General features: G+C 40.0%; 1 long non-coding RNA gene and 2 pseudogenes across 1 annotated transcript; 2 read left to right on the forward strand and 1 right to left on the reverse strand.

The window, feature by feature from the left end:
- Positions 1-2,444: 2,444 nt before the first annotated feature.
- On the reverse strand, positions 2,445-2,563 carry LOC134961211 (5S ribosomal RNA; annotated as a pseudogene).
- A 6,119-nt stretch (positions 2,564-8,682) lies between these two features.
- Positions 8,683-8,801, forward strand: LOC134961950 (5S ribosomal RNA; annotated as a pseudogene).
- Positions 8,802-11,431: 2,630 nt separating this feature from the next.
- Positions 11,432-17,824, forward strand: LOC134956800 (uncharacterized). The gene is made up of 4 exons (XR_010186181.1): positions 11,432-11,590; positions 12,888-12,953; positions 13,623-13,675; positions 17,650-17,824. It is a non-coding gene; the product is annotated as an uncharacterized LOC134956800 (long non-coding RNA).
- Positions 17,825-22,138: the final 4,314 nt, after the last annotated feature.

Genomic DNA, 22,138 nt, shown 5'->3' on the forward strand with positions numbered 1-22,138 from the left:
TGCTACTTCTTGTTTAGTGATGGTTCCCTGTGTAGCAGCCTCTTGTATTAAAGAGGTATAAGCTTTTTGGAACCTTTTAGTGGGGTCGTTAAGAAGTTTTTGATAGCAGAGGGGGTTAAACAGTTGTTTATGTGCTTCTGTGATATACATTTCTAACGGCCATAGCACAATGTTACCACCCTTGTCTGAAGGTTTGATAATTACGTCTCGCCAGGTTTCCATCTCACGTAATGCTTTCCTTTCTTGATAGTCGAGATTTCTTGATGGATATTGATGGGAAGTTTTGATTTGGACGTAAATATCGTCGAATTCTTTCGACACCCTGTTAAGAAAGACCCTAATTTCCGGGCTGGTATTATCGGGTGGGAAAAATGAAGATTTAGGTTTACATTTAGCTCGGCAAGGAATGATGTCTTGTATATTCGATTCCACTGATAGGTCTTCTAGGGTTTGGACTGCTTGGAGCTCCTCGGGGGATAGGTCTGTGATGTTATCACTATCTCGTCTTGCGTGGTGTTTTGCAAAGAACTTTTTGAGGAGGAGTTTTCTACCAAATAACCTAAGATCCTTCTCCCAACAAAATCTGTTGAATGATCTGGAGGGTGAGAAAGATAGGCCCTTGGCTAAAACAGCCATATGTGCAGATGAAAGGGGTCTGCCTGATAGGTTGATAACCTGTAAGGAGGATGAAGACGGGTGAATTATCGTAGCGTCTTCCTTTGTCGGGCCGGATACCTGGCAGTCCTCGATAGGTCCCAATCGGGGTTGCGTCTGTCGCCTCTTCTTTCCCCCCCGCCGGGTTTTCCTTGATTTTTGTCCCGGCCTCTTTGTTTCGAGCCCTGGCCTAAAAAACGTGGGGAAAATTCTCCTTGATTGAATCTGGCGTTGTCTGAAGTCTCACTAGATGAATCTCCACTGTTTGAAGATTCAAATTCTGAGAAAGTCGAGTCGTCCCTCTGTCTTCGATTCCTGCTCTGAGGTATGGAATTCCACCTGAAAATGTCCCCACGTGAGAAGTCTCGTTTGTCCCTGATAAATTTATTCCGCTTCCGATCAGCTATTGTTTGTTCATATGACTTAAGTTCTTTTTGATGTTTCTCAAAAGCTGTCTGAAAAGACAAATCTTTTTCCCAAATTTCTAGGTTATGACCCAATTCCTCTATTTCTTTTTCCACTTGATCTATGAGTAAAGTGTCGTGTTTGACCAAAAGATGTAATAGTTCTTGGGAACACTTCAGGAGTGCTGTCTCCCACTCTGTCTTCAGGTTCTCCGTAGCCAGTGGAAAAGAGGGGAATATTTTGGGTCTCAACCCCCGAGGCACGATCTTATGTTTGATATAATTCTGTAGTGTGGTGATGTCCCACGAAAGACGAGTCCTTTTCTGCAAGTTCTTTTGTAATCTAGCAAAAGAGATTTTCCAGTCAGAATCAGTGGGGGATTCGTCAAAATTTTCTGTGAAAAAATCCCCAAAGGTCTCCGGATTTTGACGTTTTGTTAGCTCCGCTTTTAATGAGAAAGTGGTCATTATAGAGACTGCTTCAAAAAATTAAGTGAAAGTGTTACTGCTAAAATGGACAGATCCGGTAAAGAAAACGTTTATCATATAGTGAGATACAGAAAACCGTGCCAAGGATCAGAGACTGTTTATACAACAGTAGAAAATACTATGCAGAAACCTAGGGCGATCCGGCACCGGAAAAGCTAATCAGGAATAAATACTTAAATTAGAAAAGAAAAACCAAAACAGGACAGTAAGTTACCCTAAACAGATAGGGGAGAGAGAGGGCAGAGATTAGCCCTTTCCATGTGGTATATTATATACGTATCGATGTTATTTTCGTCCTAGTTGGTGGTGCACCCAGAGCCAGAAAGTATACAAACTTTAGTACAATGGGGAGAGAACAGAAGGCTCTTGTGTGGGCGCACTCTTGTAGACAGGAAGTAAGTTAGATAAGATAATTAAGATGAATGGTTAAAACATAACTTTTATTAACTAGTATTACAAACGGGGTTGTTACCGGAGATCTATCCTTCAAAATGCAATGTAGCAGGCATCTTAGTGAAATAAAAATGTTCTGGTCTCTTAATGTTTAAAAGTGTGTGGAAGGGCGGTAGACATTAGTTGGTCATACCCCCATTCCCACTTGACCAGTACAGACTTGCTGTGTTAATGGAACCACAGGGTGGTCAAGACACAAAAATAATAACTATGCTCTTTTGGCTTATGAAAGATTAGAGAAATGATCAGAAGTCATTCCTCTGAGTGTAATACAGGAAAAATGGACATGCTCCTATCTGGATTTTAGACAATGATAACGGTAGAAGTAAATGTGGCACCTCACGTAGTTGGTGCTCGTGACCAAGGGTCTAGAGATTACTGAGTAGAGAAAACAAGTGGTGATACTACTGTTGGTGTTGATACCACATAAGTGAGGAAAATCCTGCTCTACAACACCAGGTATTCGCAGGTGGTCTCCCTTCCTGGTACTGACTTGGCCCAATGCTGTTTAGCTTCCAAGATCAGACGAGATCGGGCGCTGGCAGCGTGGTATGGTAGTAGAGAATTTTATGTGAACACCAATGAGAGTGCACCTATTTAAGAAAATTGAAAATCAGAACCGACAGAAAGAGAAATGAGGAAAGATCGAGTAAATGAGTGGATCTGCTTTTCACGTTAGACCCGATCCAACATTCCCACTCGCGTGGTGCAATGTACCGGGAATCGTGAATGAGAGTCCACGAAAGATATTGATCTGTAGACAATTGATATTAATGAGAATTAGCACTGTAAAATACAGTCAGAAAAAACCCTGATCGCAAGTGTGTTATAATTTGTCCAGACAGGTAGTGCATGGCAGGAGATGCTGGTAGAATCAGATAAATACGTGGTCACTCTGGTGATGCGGTTTGTTGCAAAACTGTAAGGAGGCAGAAATAAAGATAGATGCAAACCAACACTTTCATGAGTATAACAAATATATTGGTCAAAAAATAATGACACTCAGACAGTTAGCTAATTTCCAATAGGTTCGCTCAATGCTACAGAGTGCTAGTGAAGATCTATAGTCAGTCACCCCTATAATGCATACTAAATACGAGATAATTCAAGCGGTTCTGCTAAGGTTTGAAATAGGAGTTGCTATCCGTGGCAAAGAGCCACAGGATAGTGAGGCTTACAGTTTCACCAGAGATCAGGATAGGCCAAGAGAGCAAGGAAGATAAATGAGGCTAAATGCCAGGATGCGGTGGTGTCGACGAGACCCCTGTTCCTAGGTGCGGAAGACGCGTTTCGCCCTAGGGCTTGTTCACTTCCGGGTTCCGTACTGTACGGTGTGGGGAGAGGGCTTTTAAGTCCGCCCGGTTAAGGCTTGGCCAATCATATGGTGTCATATGGTAGATGAGATCTCCCCGTATGTGTAGTTGCTAGGAGACCGCATGCATGACGACGTCAGATCGGGAGGCGTGAGATGCATAACTTGTCGCGAGATCGCGGGCGCCATCTTGGATGTGGGAAAAATATCTTTGAGGTTAAGGTTTGTGTGGGCAGTTACTAAGAGACTAAAAATAGCGGAGCTGGAAACGTCATAGCCGGAGGCTGGAAACATAAGGTGATGGTAAATCACCATAGTGGATATGTCATGTGGTGAGTGTGGTCTCCCCGTATGTGTGGTTGCTAGGAGACCACATTGGTGATGACGTCGGATCGGGAGACGGAAGATACACCACCTATCGCGAGATCACGGGCGCCATCTTGAAAGTGGGAAAAATGCCATTGTGGTAAGGGTATGTATAGGCGGTTGCTAAGAGACTGATATAGCGGAGCTGGGAAGTCACAGCCGGAGGGCTGAGAGCATTTATGTGATAGTGAATCACCATTGTTGGATATGGGAATACTAGATAATGAATAGGTGGTAAATGCCCCTGTTGCATCGCTACGTTGTAAAGGATGCTGCTATTACAATTTGATGATATAAGGTGATATAATTAAAATAGATGTTATGGAGGAGCTATACAAAAGGGATGAGGGAATGTAATGGAATAGGAATATAATAGAAAATAAAAATAAAAATTAAAAAATAAATAATAACAAAATAATAAATAAAAAATAAAAAATAAATAAAAAATATAAATTAAAATTTAAAAATTAAAACTAAAAACTAAAAATGAATGTAACATGAATGTATGATATGTAATGAATTATTAATAACCTGCTTAATTCACAGGGATATATTGAAATGTGCAACAAGCTGGATAAGCCTGAAGGAAATATGTGATGGATGGGCTGGACGTGCTTGGAGGGCAATAATAAGAGTGGAGGGATCAAGAGGTGACTGTGATGGTACTGAGTGTACGTTGGGAGGCAGGTGTCGGTGTGCAGTGACAAGTCAGCAAGTTAAGGGGATGATTGGAAGCTGAGGATTAGATGTGGGTGCATAGATGTGCAGTGACCAAAGGAAAAGCAAACTGATTATTTTTACATTTGTCGGGATAAGGGGGGAGGTGAGGGGTGGGTATAGCTGGTAGGTGATAGAAGGGGGAGGCCGGGAATATATGTCTGGTGGGTGTGGCTAATGGTGAAGAATGGAAATAAGAGCTGAGTGTGAGGAGATATATTAGATAGGAAGGGAAGATGAGACATGGTGTTGAATAGTGATATAAGTAAAAGGATGAGATGTGCAAGCGATACGTGTACAGTGAAAGGTGTGAAAGTGTGAATCACCTATGGGAAAAATAATGGATTAAAAAAGGAATATATGTTCTAAAATGTAAATAGTAGGTAAGAAGCTAAGTTACAAAAAAGCTCCATAGTTAATGGTTTCATTCAAGCCAAAGGGTTTCAGGCTGTTCAGGCGGAAAATCCACTCACTCTCCTTTTTGTATAGTTCTTTTGTTATGTCTCCTCCTCGTATTCCGAGATGTACTCGATCTAAGCAGAAGGTCTTAAATCCTTTGATGGATCCCTTATGCACAGAGTTGAAATGTCTTGCTACCGATGTGAGCTGTTTCATTCTGTTAAGATCTCTGGAGGCATTACGGATGTTACCAAGGTGTTCCAAAATTCTTTCTTTCCATTTACGAGTGGTCATGCCTACATACTTGAGATTACACTCACACGTTATGCAATATATCACCGCCTGCGTATTACAATTGAAAAAATATTGTAACTTGACCGGCTGGTCAAACCTGTCGATGACCGTGTTGGTTTGCAAAATTTGGGGGCATAATTTGCAGTGGCCGCAGGGGAAAGAGCCTGTGATGATAGGTTTTTTGATATTTGAGGAGATCAAATGGCTGTGCACTAGATGGTCTCTCATATTTTTTGATCTGCGCCAGCTCATTTGCAGTGGGGAGTCGAAGAGGGGTGCCAAATCAGGGTCCAATTGTAAAATTGGGAGATGTCTAGTTATTGCTCCCTTCAATTTCCTCCATTCAGGGCAGAAGGTCCCAATGAAGCGGACGGTGTCTTCCTGCTCCGTGTTCTTACTTTTCTTTCCAAAGATCAGATTCTCTCTTCTGGTTTTTGCTATGGCAGTGTATGCCCGCTTAAGTGAGCGTCTGCTGTAGCCTCTATCTAGTAGGCGGTTGGTTAATTCCAAGCTTTTGGCCTTGAAAGTTGAGTCTTCCGAGCAATTGCGTCTCAGGCGTAGGTATTCCCCTTTGGGGATGTTTTCCACAGTGGGCGGAAAATGGGAGCTTGTTTGGTGTAGGAGGCTGTTAGTGGCCGTCTCCTTACGGAATAATTCAGTTTCCAAGAATCCTGCATTGGATTTGTAGATACTAAGGTCTAAGAATGGTACTCTTGTTGGGCTGATGAAGTGTGTCAAGATGATGTTGAGTTCATTGTGATTAAGAATCTGAATGAACTCCAGAAGTAAGTTCTTGTCACCATTCCAAATCAAGAAGACATCGTCGATGTATCTTAGCCATAGTATAATATGTGTGGTGTATTTTTCATTGCAGATGTTAAACACGTGGAAGTGCTCCCACCACCCTAAGAAGAGATTTGCATATGTAGGTGCACATGCTGCCCCCATAGCGGTTCCCCTGATTTGTAAGAAGAACTGGTCTTGAAAAACAAAATAATTTTTAGAAAGGACAAACGTGAGTAGCTGTAACAGAAAATCCGAAAAATCATTGGAACCAATTTGATCCAAAAAGAATTTGATTGCAGCCAAACCTTGTTGGTGATTGATGCTCGAGTAAAGTGCCTCAACATCTAAGGTTGCTAGGAGGAAGTCATCCTCAAAATGGATGTTGTGAATTTTTCGTAATAGGTCAGCAGTGTCTTGTAGATAAGATGGTAACTCAAGAACGAAATCGCGTAGGTGTAAGTCTAGGAAGCGACTCGGCTGCTCCAGCAGTCCTCCATTACCCGACATTATAGGTCTGCCCGGTGGCACTTGGATGTCCTTATGAATCTTCGGCAGAAGATAAAAAGTTGGAGTTCTCGGGTTTTGTACAGTCAAATATGCTACTTCTTGTTTAGTGATGGTTCCCTGTGTAGCAGCCTCTTGTATTAAAGAGGTATAAGCTTTTTGGAACCTTTTAGTGGGGTCGTTAAGAAGTTTTTGATAGCAGAGGGGGTTAAACAGTTGTTTATGTGCTTCCGTGATATACATTTCTAACGGCCATAGCACAATGTTACCACCCTTGTCTGAAGGTTTGATAATTACGTCTCGCCAGGTTTCCATCTCACGTAATGCTTTCCTTTCTTGATAGTCGAGATTTCTTGATGGATATTGATGGGAAGTTTTGATTTGGACGTAAATATCATCGAATTCTTTCGACACCCTGTTAAGAAAGACCCTTATTTCCGGGCTGGTATTATCGGGTGGGAAAAATGAAGATTTAGGTTTACATTTAGCTCGGCAAGGAATGATGTCTTGTATATTCGATTCCACTGATAGGTCTTCTAGGGTTTGGACTGCTTGGAGCTCCTCGGGGGATAGGTCTGTGATGTTATCACTATCTCGTCTTGCGTGGTGTTTTGCAAAGAACTTTTTGAGGAGGAGTTTTCCAGCTTGTTGCACATTTCAATATATCCCTGTGAATTAAGCAGGTTATTAATAATTCATTACATATCATACATTCATGTTACATTCATTTTTAGTTTTTAGTTTTAATTTTTAAATTTTAATTTATATTTTTTATTTATTTTGTATTTTTTATTTATTATTTTGTTATTATTTATTTTTTAATTTTTATTTTTATTTTCTATTATATTCCTATTCCATTACATTCCCTCATCCCTTTTGTATAGCTCCTCCATAACATCTATTTTAATTATATCACCTTATATCATCAAATTGTAATAGCAGCATCCTTTACAACGTAGCGATGCAACAGGGGCATTTACCACCTATTCATTATCTAGTATTCCCATATCCAACAATGGTGATTCACTATCACATAAATGCTCTCAGCCCTCCGGCTGTGACTTCCCAGCTCCGCTATATCAGTCTCTTAGCAACCGCCTATACATACCCTTACCACAATGGCATTTTTCCCACTTTCAAGATGGCGCCCGTGATCTCGCGATAGGTGGTGTATCTTCCGTCTCCCGATCCGACGTCATCACCAATGTGGTCTCCTAGCAACCACACATACGGGGAGACCACACTCACCACATGACATATCCACTATGGTGATTTACCATCACCTTATGTTTCCAGCCTCCGGCTATGACGTTTCCAGCTCCGCTATTTTTAGTCTCTTAGTAACTGCCCACACAAACCTTAACCTCAAAGATATTTTTCCCACATCCAAGATGGCGCCCGCGATCTCGCGACAAGTTATGCATCTCACGCCTCCCGATCTGACGTCGTCATGCATGCGGTCTCCTAGCAACTACACATACGGGGAGATCTCATCTACCATATGACACCATATGATTGGCCAAGCCTTAACCGGGCGGACTTAAAAGCCCTCTCCCCACACCGTACAGTACGGAACCCGGAAGTGAACAAGCCCTAGGGCGAAACGCGTCTTCCGCACCTAGGAACAGGGGTCTCGTCGACACCACCGCATCCTGGCATTTAGCCTCATTTATCTTCCTTGCTCTCTTGGCCTATCCTGATCTCTGGTGAAACTGTAAGCCTCACTATCCTGTGGCTCTTTGCCACGGATAGCAACTCCTATTTCAAACCTTAGCAGAACCGCTTGAATTATCTCGTATTTAGTATGCATTATAGGGGTGACTGACTATAGATCTTCACTAGCACTCTGTAGCATTGAGCGAACCTATTGGAAATTAGCTAACTGTCTTAGTGTCATTATTTTTTGACCAATATATTTGTTATACTCATGAAAGTGTTGGTTTGCATCTATCTTTATTTCTGCCTCCTTACAGTTTTGCAACAAACCGCATCACCAGAGTGACCACGTATTTATCTGATTCTACCAGCATCTCCTGCCATGCACTACCTGTCTGGACAAATTATAACACACTTGCGATCAGGGTTTTTTCTGACTGTATTTTACAGTGCTAATTCTCATTAATATCAATTGTCTACAGATCACTATCTTTCGTGGACTCTCATTCCGAGTGGGAATGTTGGATCGGGTCTAACGTGAAAAGCAGATCCACTCATTTACTCGATCTTTCCTCATTTCTCTTTCTGTCGGTTCTGATTTTCAATTTTCTTAAATAGGTGCACTCTCATTGGTGTTCACATAAAATTCTCTACTACCATACCACGCTGCCAGCGCCCGATCTCGTCTGATCTTGGAAGCTAAACAGCGTTGGGCCAAGTCAGCACCAGGAAGGGAGACCACCTGCGAATACCTGGTGTTGTAGAGCAGGATTTTCCTCACTTATGTGGTATCAACACCAACAGTAGTATCACCACTTGTTTTCTCTACTCAGTAATCTCTAGACCCTTGGTCACGAGCACCAACTACGTGAGGTGCCACATTTACTTCTACCGTTATCATTGTCTAAAATCCAGATAGGAGCATGTCCATTTTTCCTGTATTACACTCAGAGGAATGACTTCTGATCATTTCTCTAATCTTTCATAAGCCAAAAGAGCATAGTTATTATTTTTGTGTCTTGACCACCCTGTGGTTCCATTAACACAGCAAGTCTGTACTGGTCAAGTGGGAATGGGGGTATGACCAACTAATGTCTACCGCCCTTCCACACACTTTTAAACATTAAGAGACCAGAACATTTTTATTTCACTAAGATGCCTGCTACATTGCATTTTGAAGGATAGATCTCCGGTAACAACCCCGTTTGTAATACTAGTTAATAAAAGTTATGTTTTAACCATTCATCTTAATTATCTTATCTAACTTACTTCCTGTCTACAAGAGTGCGCCCACACAAGAGCCTTCTGTTCTCTCCCCATTGTACCAAGTTACACATGCCTTGATCCAACCACATTCCTATCTCCAGCCAGAACTGAGTCTTCTTGTGTGTGTTATGCTGAAATACAGATGTTGAGCTAATTTTTTTTGTACACATACTGTATGAACAATTAATTCCACTCATCTTTCTTATTGAATGAGTTAATTACTGTACATGAGACTCACCTCCATTAAGGATGCAGATAAAAACAAAAAAAAAAACAAACTCAAATGTATATTCAACAAATACAGGTTGAGTATCCCTTATCCAAAATCCTTGGGACCAGAGGTATTTTGGATATCAGATTTTCCGTATTTTGGAATAATTGCATATTATAATGAGATATGAAGTTGATGGGACCTAAATCTAAGCACATAATGCATTTATGTTTCATATACATCTTATACACACAGCCTGAAGGTAATTTTAGCCAATATTTTTTATAACTTTGTACAGTAAACAAAGTGTGTCTACATTCACACAATTAATTTATGTTTCATATACACCATATACACACAGCCTGAAGGTCATTTAATACAATATTTTTAATAACTTTGTGTATTAAACAAAGTTTTTGAACATTGAGTCATCAAAAAACAAAGGTTGCACTCAAAAAAGTCCGTATTTTGGAATATTCCGTATTTTGGAATATTTGGATATGGGATACTCAACCTGTACTTGCAAATCAAATCCCTGAAAAACTAGCTGCTCTTCTAGGCATCTCCTGAGAGCGGAGTCTAGGTGAACACATTGCAGTGCACTGGATGGGCCATCTACATGCTCCAATGCAGAAACAGGACATTCTATGTTCCATATCAAGTGCTCTTTGGAATCGATTTCCTCCACCTGGATACTACATTTTATGTGGCCTTACAACTACAATTAATAACACTGATGGAAATATAAGGACACTTTAAAGCTAAATAGTTAATTTTTGATAGCATTAAGTGTTGTAAGTTAAAATATAAAATTATACTTAACGGAACTTCTTTAATCCCTTGATTTGGTGTATACAAATGCATGAATATAAAGTAGAGATGAGCAGGCTAGATTCTCAGAGATTCAAGACCATCCAAACTTACCCAATCTGAGTGGATCAAGGCCGGGACTCAAAATTCCCTGCCTGACTTGGTTCTGAAAACAATGCAAAATGTCATCCTGTCTGTATCAGATCTTATGGTTTTTGGACTTGGGTGTCAATTTCAAAGGCCGAACAAACTCATTAACCTGATCAATGATTGGCTGAGAGTGCAATTGTCATGGCTCTCAACCAAGGGATCCCTTCATTCTCATCTACCCTGAGGCTGCTGTTTTGCTCCAACCACACACAAGCAGGCAGGCACTGAGAGAGGACAACAATAAAAGTAGCGCTCTAGACAGAATATTAAATAGTTATAAACAAGTGCATATTATTTGGATGTAGATAATATTATGTTTAATATAAAAAAATAAGAATAGCATAAACTAAAAAATACAAATACAACAAAAGTTAATATATCAATAATATGAGCAGACATCTCACCCATAAGGCTGTCCATATACAGATATAGCTGAAGCAATTGCTGACTGTGAATCGTTGCAGCCTGGTACACGATGCAGCATGCCGCATTGCAGTTAGATGAGCATGGCCACATCTGTATATAGAAAATTAGTTTACAGTCCTGTATGTGCCTGTACCTGTGTATACTTCCGGGGCCGAATATAGATATAGAATCCTCAGGTGAATGTGGTGTCATCTGATGGTGAGATCCAAGCAAGGATGTCCAATTCATATAATCCCCAGCAAGCTGTTACTTCCTCTAACAAATCTGAAAGCTGGTTCAGACTCTTTAGGTAACTTGCACAATCCAGTGGGTGGGTATAGGTAGGTACATCAACGCGTTTCACTACTCAGTACTTGCTGCTTTTTCAATACCTTGAAAAAGCTGCCAGTTCATGCATTGAATGCTATCACAATATTGTTTTTCGCAAATGACCCTGATGTACAATATATATCTTCTGAGACCATTTTTAAGCAGGAATAAAGTATAGAAATATTAGTTTTCATGCATTAATGAAAGACCTAAGACATATGTGGAGCATATTTAACATTTCGGAGATTCTATATGTGCTGTGCCTGCAATATGATTTACTGCACTGTATAACTGAAACAATATAATATTTTCCAGGCTGGTCTGTCTGGTCAAGCTATAGGCTTACTTAATGGTGTTGTGGAAAAAACTTTGGATCCTTTGTTGGTGAGTGCTGTGGAATACTGAATGGGTGTGCTGTATAAATATAAGTAAAGTACATAATCTTTTGGTGATACAGTATAACTCTATAAAGTTTGAATTACATAATATTTGAAATTCAAACTGTTGGAATGGTCTTAACACTTAATTTTTGAGTTACATTCTCAGAACTGTACTCAGTATTGTAATTTCTTTTAATACCACATTTTTAAAATACAGGATTCTCTAATTTTAGAGACTAATGTTATCAAAATTAAAAAATAGATCTTAAAAGTGGTCACTGACAACTACATATCCATTTTTATTCCATTTCAACATTTGTGAATATGGTGTTAGTTATTTTTTTGTGTTATGTCTTATTAAATATGAAGTTCCTAAGCCTGCAGCAGTCTAATGCATTTATTATGGTTACATTTACAAATTTAAAACAATATTTGTAAGTGGGGCCAATTACAGTTACACTTACAAATCAGTTAGTGATGTACACCAGGCATAGGCAACCTGTTGTACTCCAGTTACACATCCCAGCATGCCCTAACATCAACATAGTAGCAGGGAATGCTGTGATGTGTAGTTCCACAGCAGCTGGCGCACACAGGTTGCCTACCCCTGAGTTTTATCATTGTGAATACCACATTAACAATGTAAATGTTATCTCTGGATATTAGTATTTAGTAACAAGGCAATTTAATAAACATATTATTTTATGTACTGTAGGAAGGGTTTTATTTTTTCTATTTGAAGCAATAGTCCTCTTTAGTATATATTGTAATATAATTTATGCCATAGATAATAATATCTCATAATGATTAAAAATGAACATTCATTTACATTGGGATTAATATGTTACAGATTGTGCCAGAGATTATATAATTTCAAAACACCTCATGCACAGTATATAATAAAAATACTAAGCTCCAAAACACTGAAATGCAGAAATTAAAAATAGATATCAGATGTGGTTGGATATCTGTAACACTTCTTCCAAAATGATTTCACTTTCACACTCCCATTACCAGAATATGTATAGATCCATAAACTACATAAAATGTAACTTTCATTAAGTGCTGCTGTAAATGGTAAACTACCACCCCTCCCCCCAACAAAAAGTTACCAGAAAATCATAATACTAAAACTAACCTTGGATTGTGCAAAAGGACAGAGATTTGTTTTCATAACACATATATTGGAGAAATGACAGATTACCATTTTGGAAGCATGGTGTGGATCATTTAGTTTATACGGTAAATTTATTTTGCACAGTGTATTTTTCAGCAAAAGTTATAGGATCATTTTATTTCAGAATACTGTGATAGACACCGTGGGAACTCTTTTAGGAGGCATTTTAAACCCCATTCTTTGTAACAAGGTAAGAGTGAAATACTATATAAAATAGAAATGTATTTGCTAGTGATGTTAAACATGTAAGAGTAGCAGTGAACAATATACAGACAGAAATACCTGACTTTAGAAAAATAAAATGTGTTACTAATGTAAAGTGGGTTTGGTTATGTCCCAAATAGTAGTGAGAATGTTAATTAATGAAAATCATATCAGGAAAAAAAGTGACATCTGATCTCCATATGTAAGACTAGATCTGTCCTAACAACGTGTATCCTTAGTTGCCATCTGAGACCACTATTCCCATATGGTGCTGGCTGCACATGAATCTGATCATATAGGAATAATCTGATAGCTGTAACTCCATAGCTGGCTTCTGGTTATACATGTCTTATCACCTGCATGCATTAGTGCCCAATGGTCGCATACAATATGATTTTAGGGGACTATAGCATATGTTGCCTACCTCTCAGACTTGGATTTGGTATACAGTAGATAAAGGCACTATTATACCCACTTTCTTATTGTCCTTGAATTTTAGTTACAGAATTAAAAAAAAATCCAAGAAAATATGTTTTAGACTCTCATGGATGTACACTCTCTATAAAACCTGATGAAATGGAAAAACACTTTGTGATACCATTGTATATATTTTTTTTACATTGCTTAGAATATTTTTCTGTTTATTCCATGTAAGGATGGAGGTCTTCTAGGTCTTGGAATTTCACTTGGAAATCCAGTCGGCAAATGGTAAGTGAGTCACAGATATAAATATAATGGGATGGGTGTATGAATATGTTCCTTTACTGCTGGAGTGCTGAGTTCATCAAGCTTTGGTCATATCTATATGTCTACTTTATTTATTCACTGCAATTTACCCAAAACATGTCACCAGGTCAACTTTGCATTACATTGTTGTCTTGACATTGGTGGCCCCCAATCATAAAGGTTAGCTTACAGTTATGGGGGCAGTATATGTGGTCATGCATGTACCAGCTTAGAGACAGATTTACCAAAACATTGATTGTATCATCATTCTGATATGGTGAATACGTATGATTATGTATTACATAGGATTCCCCATACAAAACTAATATCAGCAGGAACAATGCTGTCTCTGGCAGTAACTCTTTTTGTATTATTGTATAATTGAAGTCCATATTGCCAAGTGATTTGCCTTTAATGCACTGAACAGGGCTCAATTTATTACGCTGACAAACCTGCAGTCCTGCACATGCACTTTACACAAGCAAGCACACCTCTAACTGCATAGCTCTTACTAGAGGCACCCTTACCCTTGTGTAATATACTTAGGAAGCAAACAATAGAAATACACAATATCTTAAAATCAATTCTATAGAGTTCCTAATAAATAATTAAAAAATTACAAACTAACCAACAAATATTTACCCTTTTATTATGATATATTTCTGTTCCAGGTGCACAGTTTGTGCATTTTACATATATCAAGACATTTGTGTTCATCCATATATTATGTCAGTATGGTGAGCAGCATCACTGTGATGTTTTTTAACATCTATGCAAAACCAAATCATTAGTCACAGAATAGAAGACAAACCTACTCTCATCATTGTGGGGACACTCTTTTAGAAAAATAATAATACTTAGATTATATTATAATTAATTATTAAAATTTCTAAAAATACTGTAGGTTAAATAAAAGGACATACATTTACATCAAAATAGACAAACGTGCTCTATAAAATGAGTCCAATGGTAGTAAGCAAAATATTTGTTCATATCAGTAGTAACAGGGCCAAAACTAGGATTTATATCACCTGGGGTAAGGCAGAATTTTGGCTCCCCCCATCCTTAATTGTAGGTGTAAATTAAAAAGACCTCATAATGATGCATGTATTGGAAAACAGTATATAATAATAATCAAAGAAATGTATATTGTATAAATAATGTATACTATACATCATATTTTTTAATTAAATAGATAAGATGAAACGAAAAAAAAAAAATGACTTCATGTATGCAGTGTGAGTTCAGATTATCACCAATGCAATTAATTTCATTTATTTTAGCACATTTATAAGTGGTATTGTATAAACAAGCATTCACATTATACACCCATATGCAGTCTCATGTGATATGATTGCTCCAGAGAGCTTCCAGTGATTGCAGTGAGTAAACACACTTGTGCTTCTTTTTTAATATATGCATTTAAAACTGTCCGGGTGTTGGAGCACACACCACCTACTTGGTTGTTGAAACAGTGTCCTAATGGAGGCCTCTGATGCTGCAGTCCAAGAAGGTGGACATCTTTGAGGAAGTGCGCCTCAATCTATTTCAAGCACTACCCACTAGGGATCCTTCACTGCCTGCAGAGCTCTTGCCAGTAGGGTGGGCTGCACTGTGTCACTTGCTGCCCTGAGAGATGAGATCCTGGCTATTACTGGGGAGCATGTCCCTCATCAAAGTGGGCATGTCTAATGTTTTTTTCCACCACAACTGGTGCCATAATTATTAAGGGAACTGCACTTGATGCAGCTGTAGATGGCCTGGGAGATATTTAGTAAAAGCCCCTTGAAGTCAGGATCACTATAGTCTGAGGTGAGCACTTGATGACGGGGAGACAGGCCCAAAGGCAAAACTCAGACATCAGGCTTCGTAACAACCATAGCCCTCATCACCCCCTTAATCCTGCAGCTGGGGTACATGCCCCTCTAACACTGCCCCCCCCCCCCTACACACACACTCCCAGGTTCTACACTGGTAGTAGATAGATGATGAGTTCATCTGTAACTTTTTGCAGACAAATTTGTGATAATTCTCCTAATTTGTTATGGTCAGCAGTCAGATTTAGTGTATTAGATCTCTGAGAGACTAGGACAGAATTTATGCAGTGTGTGTCATTTATAGAATGTGATGCTGTAGCATACTTGTCTACATTAAAAATCTCATCCCTAGGAGTAGCCCGGAGATGAGACACATCTAGCCACTGCAGGGGGCAAAGCCAGACTGCACATCCGTAGACCGCTCCCACTAATGCTGCAGTTTGCGGGTAGGGGGTGGATCTTTTATCCCCATCCCCTTCATTCAGCTGCAGGATTCTCCGGTCTATCTTCTTATCCTGCCCACTTCAATAGGAAGCAGGTGGGGAGCTGGAGATTCCGCTACTCCTCTGTAGGTGTGGGGGACTGTACAACATTTTTTAGAGTCTCCTGCAACTTGTGGGAGAGTAGGCTAGTATGTCCTGCAGTATTGTATTTCCAATGCAGGTAATGCATATGGTACAAAACATAACTACAGTAAGTGACAAAGTCATGCCAAAAATGCAGATATATAAATTGCTTCACAGACATGTAATGACATTGAGGTGTCTGTATTCTCAAGAGAAATCATTCATGTAAGTCATCATGAACTATATATATATAATATAATTCTTAAACATTGTATTCAAATTGTTGTAATAGATGTTACACATATGGTACAAGCTGGTAATTGCACGGTTGGTTTGTTGTTTACCTGTAGTATAATATCACAAAAATGATCACAAATGATCCAGACACAAATTACCCCATAAAAGTGAACTGACAATGAGATATATGTAATCCAAGGATCAATCAAACACATGCAGTTATCCTCAGTGTAAATCCTATAGATATTAGTTATACAGAAAAAGTACATGGATATAGGTATTGCCTGGATACACTATGCATATATACTTTAAATAGAATTCTGCTAGTTATCTACAGTATGCAGAGCTGTTTAGCATATGTGGGACTTGTGGTTATATATATCCATACTTACTGGCATTTAATTTCTTCTCTCCTGGAGAAGCCCAGAGAGGAGATGCTGCAGGGAACTTCGGGAGCCTTCAGAAAAATTCCATGATTCGCAAGTCTGTAGGGAGAGGGTGGGGCTAAAATGACACGATTTGCTTCACTTTAGCCATGCCCCCTCCCTGTAGACCAATGTCACCTATCTTTATAAGGCAGTACTGTTTGTTTGTTTGTTTGTTTGTTTGTTAGTAAACCAAAAAAAGTTACAATTGGGCAAAACCATGTTGCACTGCAGGTGTTGCAGATGTAACATGTGCAGAGAGGTTTAGATTTGGGTGGGGTGTGTTCAAATTGAAATCTAAATTGCAGTGTAGAAATTAAGAAACCAGTATATGATATGCACAGAAACAATATAACACACCCAAATCTAAATCTCTCTGCACATATTACATCTGCCTCACCTTCATTGCAACATGGTTTTGTCCAATTGTTAACTTTTTTGCTTTGCTAACAAACCTAAGTAATCCCCTATATGTAGGGTGACCATAATATCCCTTTAATCTGGGACACACATGATTTACACAGGTTTTGTGGCTGGCTAAAACCAAGTGAAATTCAGGCTAGAGTTTAGCTAGCCACAGAACCTGTGTAAATCATAGGTGTCCCAAATTTAAGGGATATTATGGCCACCCTACTTTATGTGGTAACTTACTGATGCATTCAAGGTTCTGCAACAGGCATTCCCAACCTCAGTCCTCAAGGCACATTAACAGTCCAGGTTTTAGTGATATCCATGCTTGAGCACAGATGACTCAAATAGTAACTCAGTTATTTTAATATAACTATATGTGCTGAAGCCTGGATATCACTAAAATCTGCATTGTTGGTGTCCCTATAGGACCGAGGTTGGGAATGCCTATTCTACAGTATGTTCTTAAATGTATTTATATATTGTTACCTATTATTTTGCAGAGTCACAGGATTCCAATTGAAGCAAATCTGCTTCCAAAGGAGAAAACTGTTTCCGAATATTTGCAAACCAATATTTATGATTTCCTGGGAATATCATTCTCATTGGATCGCCCATGTTTTGGAGAAGTCTTGATTGTTGCTTTATTTCCTGAATGATTTTTTTAATCAATAAAATTTCTGTCAAATTAGTCAAATGTGTATTGTCATTAATTAAGTCAAAGATCCAAAGGAGTGAGTAAGAAAACCTTACTGTATGTTGAGAAAACTCAATTGGGTCTAGTGAGCGGCAGTAAGTAAAGTTACCTTAAATATATTTGTTATTGACCAGTTGTGATATAAAGGTGTGCTAATGTAATTGGTGCAAACAACATTTTTCTTGATTTTATTTTATCAAGAAATGACTGTAGCACTGTATACAAAGTATCCCTGAGTTACACTACCTGACAAAAAATACAATCAAGTGTCTCATAATAGTCACTGTCATCACCGTATTATTGCAAAGTGTTTACTTACTGACAAGCAGTGGCGGCTGGGCCAGGTGGCAGGGTGACATGTACCTGGGGCCACAGCAATATTTAACACTTTTAGGCCTGCATTAAACTGACCCATTAGTCCGGAGGTGGGGAACGTTTGGCCTTCCAGCTGTTGTTGAACTACACACACCTGCTACAATTTTGCTATTTGGCCATGCTAAAACTATTGGAGGGCATGCTGGGATGTGTAGTTCAATATCAGCTGGAGGGCCAAAGGTTCCCTTTCCCTGCTTGTCAGTGCCTGTTGCATAGGCCACTAAGAGGTCTATTTACTAAGCCTTGGATGGAGATACATCCGACGGAGATAAATTCCCAGCCAATCGGCTCCTAACTGCCATGTCGCAGGCTGGGTTTGAGAAATGACAGTTAGGAGCCTATTGGCTGGGGCTTTATCTCTGTGGGTTTTATCTCCATCCAAGGCTTAGTAAATAAGAGAGAGTGAAGTAGATTCCAAACAGATCCTGCAGCTGGTAACTTTATGCCAATCAGCAGCACTGCCAAACAGATCAAAGCAGAATCAGAAGTAGTGCAGTGCTGCTGTACTCAGCACAGCTTGCTTGCATAAGTGTGCCTCCACCTCCCAGCATGTGCAGGTTAGCAGGCTTTGCTTGTTCTAGCTTCTCCTGCTCCATCACTTTGTGGCCTGCAGGGCCAGACCCATGTATATGGATATGCTGGGAAGTAGAGCACCAAGTAGAAGACGACACTCATCTAAGCAGCTGACACCCAGAGGCAGAAGGGAGGACTGCAGGACCATTGCTCTATGCTGGCTCTGAGCAGCTTATAGCAGCAAACATCTGAGAACACAGCATACTACAGGCAGCCTGGTGAGTGTATCATGGAGGATGAAGAGGGGGAGAGATGAATAGGCATACCATACTAACACATTTCTATAAAGTAAAGGTTTGTGGGACACTTCTACTGTGGTTGAATAGAGCATGATGGTCCTGGGGATGGGAATGAGGTGACTAGGGTTGACATGATGTGCCAGCCCTCCTGTATTGACAAGAAATGTAGTAATGAAAGTCATGTGCAAGAAATCACCTGCAAAGAATGTCCCAATATGTTGCAATAAGAAATGATATTTAATTGGCCAAGATTGCTGTTATTGTTAAATATGCCCCATAGGGATCTATTCAATTGGTGCCGGTTTTTCCAACAGTTGGAAAAAACGGCACTTTTCAACAGAAATAGGTCAAATTTGCATTTAACTTATTCAATGACAGTGCTGTTTTACCGACAGTCAGAAAAACCGGCACTTGTCGAAACAACATGTGGATTGGCTGTGCCCCCCCAGCAAGTGTCACCCCTAGGCATGTGCCTCACATGCGTACTGTGTAATACACTGTAGTACTCAAAATGACAAACCAGTCCATAGCCTGAGGATTATACAGGTTTTTAATAGGTTTATGGCATTTCTTCCAAAATCGCAAAATAACTACAGTACATTTAAAAGGCTCATTCATATAATATAGTATGCAATAGTCATATACAGAAAATATAGGTTACTGTCATAATACACTGTTCTCCTGTCATACACCATGTAGGCTTTTTTCTAAATATCTAGGAGTGCAACTAGAACTTTGTGGGACCCATAGCAAAATCTTGAGAGCCCCCCTGCTGTTGTCACTAAAGTGCCCCTTAGGGAAGCAGGAGAGAGAGAGCATGAGGGGAGTGATAGACAAGAAGGGTGTCAGGGGAAGAGAGATAGAGGAGAAAGCAGAGAGTGTTTGAGAGGAGAGGACAGGGAGAGAGAGAGAGAGAGAGAGAGAGAGAGAGAGAGAGAGAGAGAGAGAGAAAGGGGGGTTCATGGAAAAAGAGGGAATAAGAGAAAGAGACAGAGAGAAGAAAGAAAAAGAATGCCAGGAAGAGAAAAGGGATGAGAAGGAATAGAGAGATGGCATCAGTAAGATAGAGAGAGGCAGGGGAGGAGCAAGAGAGGGAGGGAATTAAGAAGGACTGAGAGAGATAAAGTGTCAGGGAGTGAGAGATAAAGAGAGTGGAGCAAGAGAGAGTAAGAGGGATTGTCAAGGAGAGAGAGAGTGCATCAGGGAGATAAAGTGTCAGAGATAGAGAGAGAGAGTCAGGGAGAGAGAGGCAGTGTAAGGGGTAGAAAGAGGGAGAGAGAGAGAGACAGTGTCAGAGATAGATTTTGTAGGGAGAGAGAGACACTGTCAGGGAGAGAGAGATATGGGGGGTAATTCTGAGTTGATCGCAGCAGGACATTTTTTAGCAGTTGGACAAAACCATGTGCACTGCAAGGGAGGCATATATAACATGTGCAGAGAGAGTTAGATTTGGGTGGGTTATTTTGTTTCTGTGCAGGGTAAATACTGGCTGCTTTATTTTTACACTGCAATTTAGATTGCAGATTGAACACACCACACCCAAATCTAACTCTCTCTGCACATGTTACATCTGCCACCCATGCAGTGCACATGGTTTTGCCCAACTGCTAAAAAAATTCCTGCTGAGATCAACTTGGAATTACCCCCATGGTGTCAGGGAGAGAGAGATACAGGGTCAGGGAGAGAGATATAGAGAGAGATAGTGTCAGGGAGAAAGAGAGAGTGTGTCAGGGAAAGAGTGTGTCAGAGAGAGAGAGAGATTCTGATAGAGAGAGGGAGAGAGAGACAGTGTCAGTGAGAGAGAGTGTCAGGGAGAGATTGTGTCAGGGGGAGAAAAACAGTGGTGGTCATTCCGAGTTGATCGCTAGCTGCCGTTGTTCACAGCGCAGTGATCAGGCTATAAATTTGCATTTCTGCGCATGCACATGCACCACAATGTGCACACGCGTCATACGGGTACAAAGGCCTTTGCGGTTTTGCCCATGTTCTAGCAAAGCTTTCAGTCGCACGGCACAATGCAAGAAGATTGACAGGAAGGGGGTGTTTCTGGGTGGCAACTGACCATTTTCAGGGAGTGTTTGGAAAAACGCAGGCGTGCCGGGGAAAATGCAGGCATGGCTGGGCGAATGCTGGGCGGGTGTGTGACGCCAAAAGCCAACCCTCCAACGTTAGAATCAACGCACACAAAGAGTAAGTCCAGGGCTAGTCTTGTTTTGCACAAAATGTTTTTGCAGGTGCCCTGCTGCACAGGCATTTGCACTTCTGCAATGTGAAAATACACTCCCCGGTGAGCGGCGACAATGCATTTGCACGGCTGCTAAAATCTGCTAGAGAGCAATCAACTCGGAATGATCCCCAGTGTCAGGGAAAGAGAGACAGTGTAAGGGAGAGCAAAAAGAGACAGTGTCAGGAAGAGAGAGTGTGTGTCAGGGAGAGAGAGACAGTGTCAGGGAGAGAGGGGGAGAGAGACACAGTGTCAGTGACAGTGGTTTATATATACATAAAGAACTAGTATTTTATTGGCTGGTTCCTGACATCCATGTTAGCAGTATTGCCCATTGTGCATGGAGGTGATCCTCGCTCTAAACTTATGTTGTAGTGAGATCTTAATTATCATAAGGACTATGGCTAATGATGTTAAAAGGGGTCCTTGTAGCTACAGATCCATAGCAGTTGGCATGGATATGTTGGGATAGTGATTTATTTGTCAAGCACTAAGGGTGATATAAATTTGTGGAGGTAGTAGTCAAATATATAAGTATCTAGAATTATTTTTCATTATTATTTAGTATTTACTCTCAATAATTAAAGCTCAGTACTCCTGCATATATTTATAATTGAAAATGTTTCTTTACAAAACACTTTTTTTCTAAGTACTCTCACTGGTAAAATTGTCATTGTACCCACCATAGGCAATCTCTGGAGGGGGTGCAGGTCTGTTTTCCCAGAAACCACTCTCCTCTTGGCAAGTGACTCAAATTATGAGAACAATAGTAATGGGTAATGGTATATAATATGATTCCTATAGCTGCTGCCACATCATGCAGTTTAAGGGACTGAGAAATACTGCTGCACATGCCCAGTAGTAGTAGTAGCTTCTTCTAGCAA

Source organism: Pseudophryne corroboree, chromosome 9, assembly GCF_028390025.1.
Source record: "Pseudophryne corroboree isolate aPseCor3 chromosome 9, aPseCor3.hap2, whole genome shotgun sequence".
NCBI lineage: Eukaryota > Metazoa > Chordata > Amphibia > Anura > Myobatrachidae > Pseudophryne > Pseudophryne corroboree.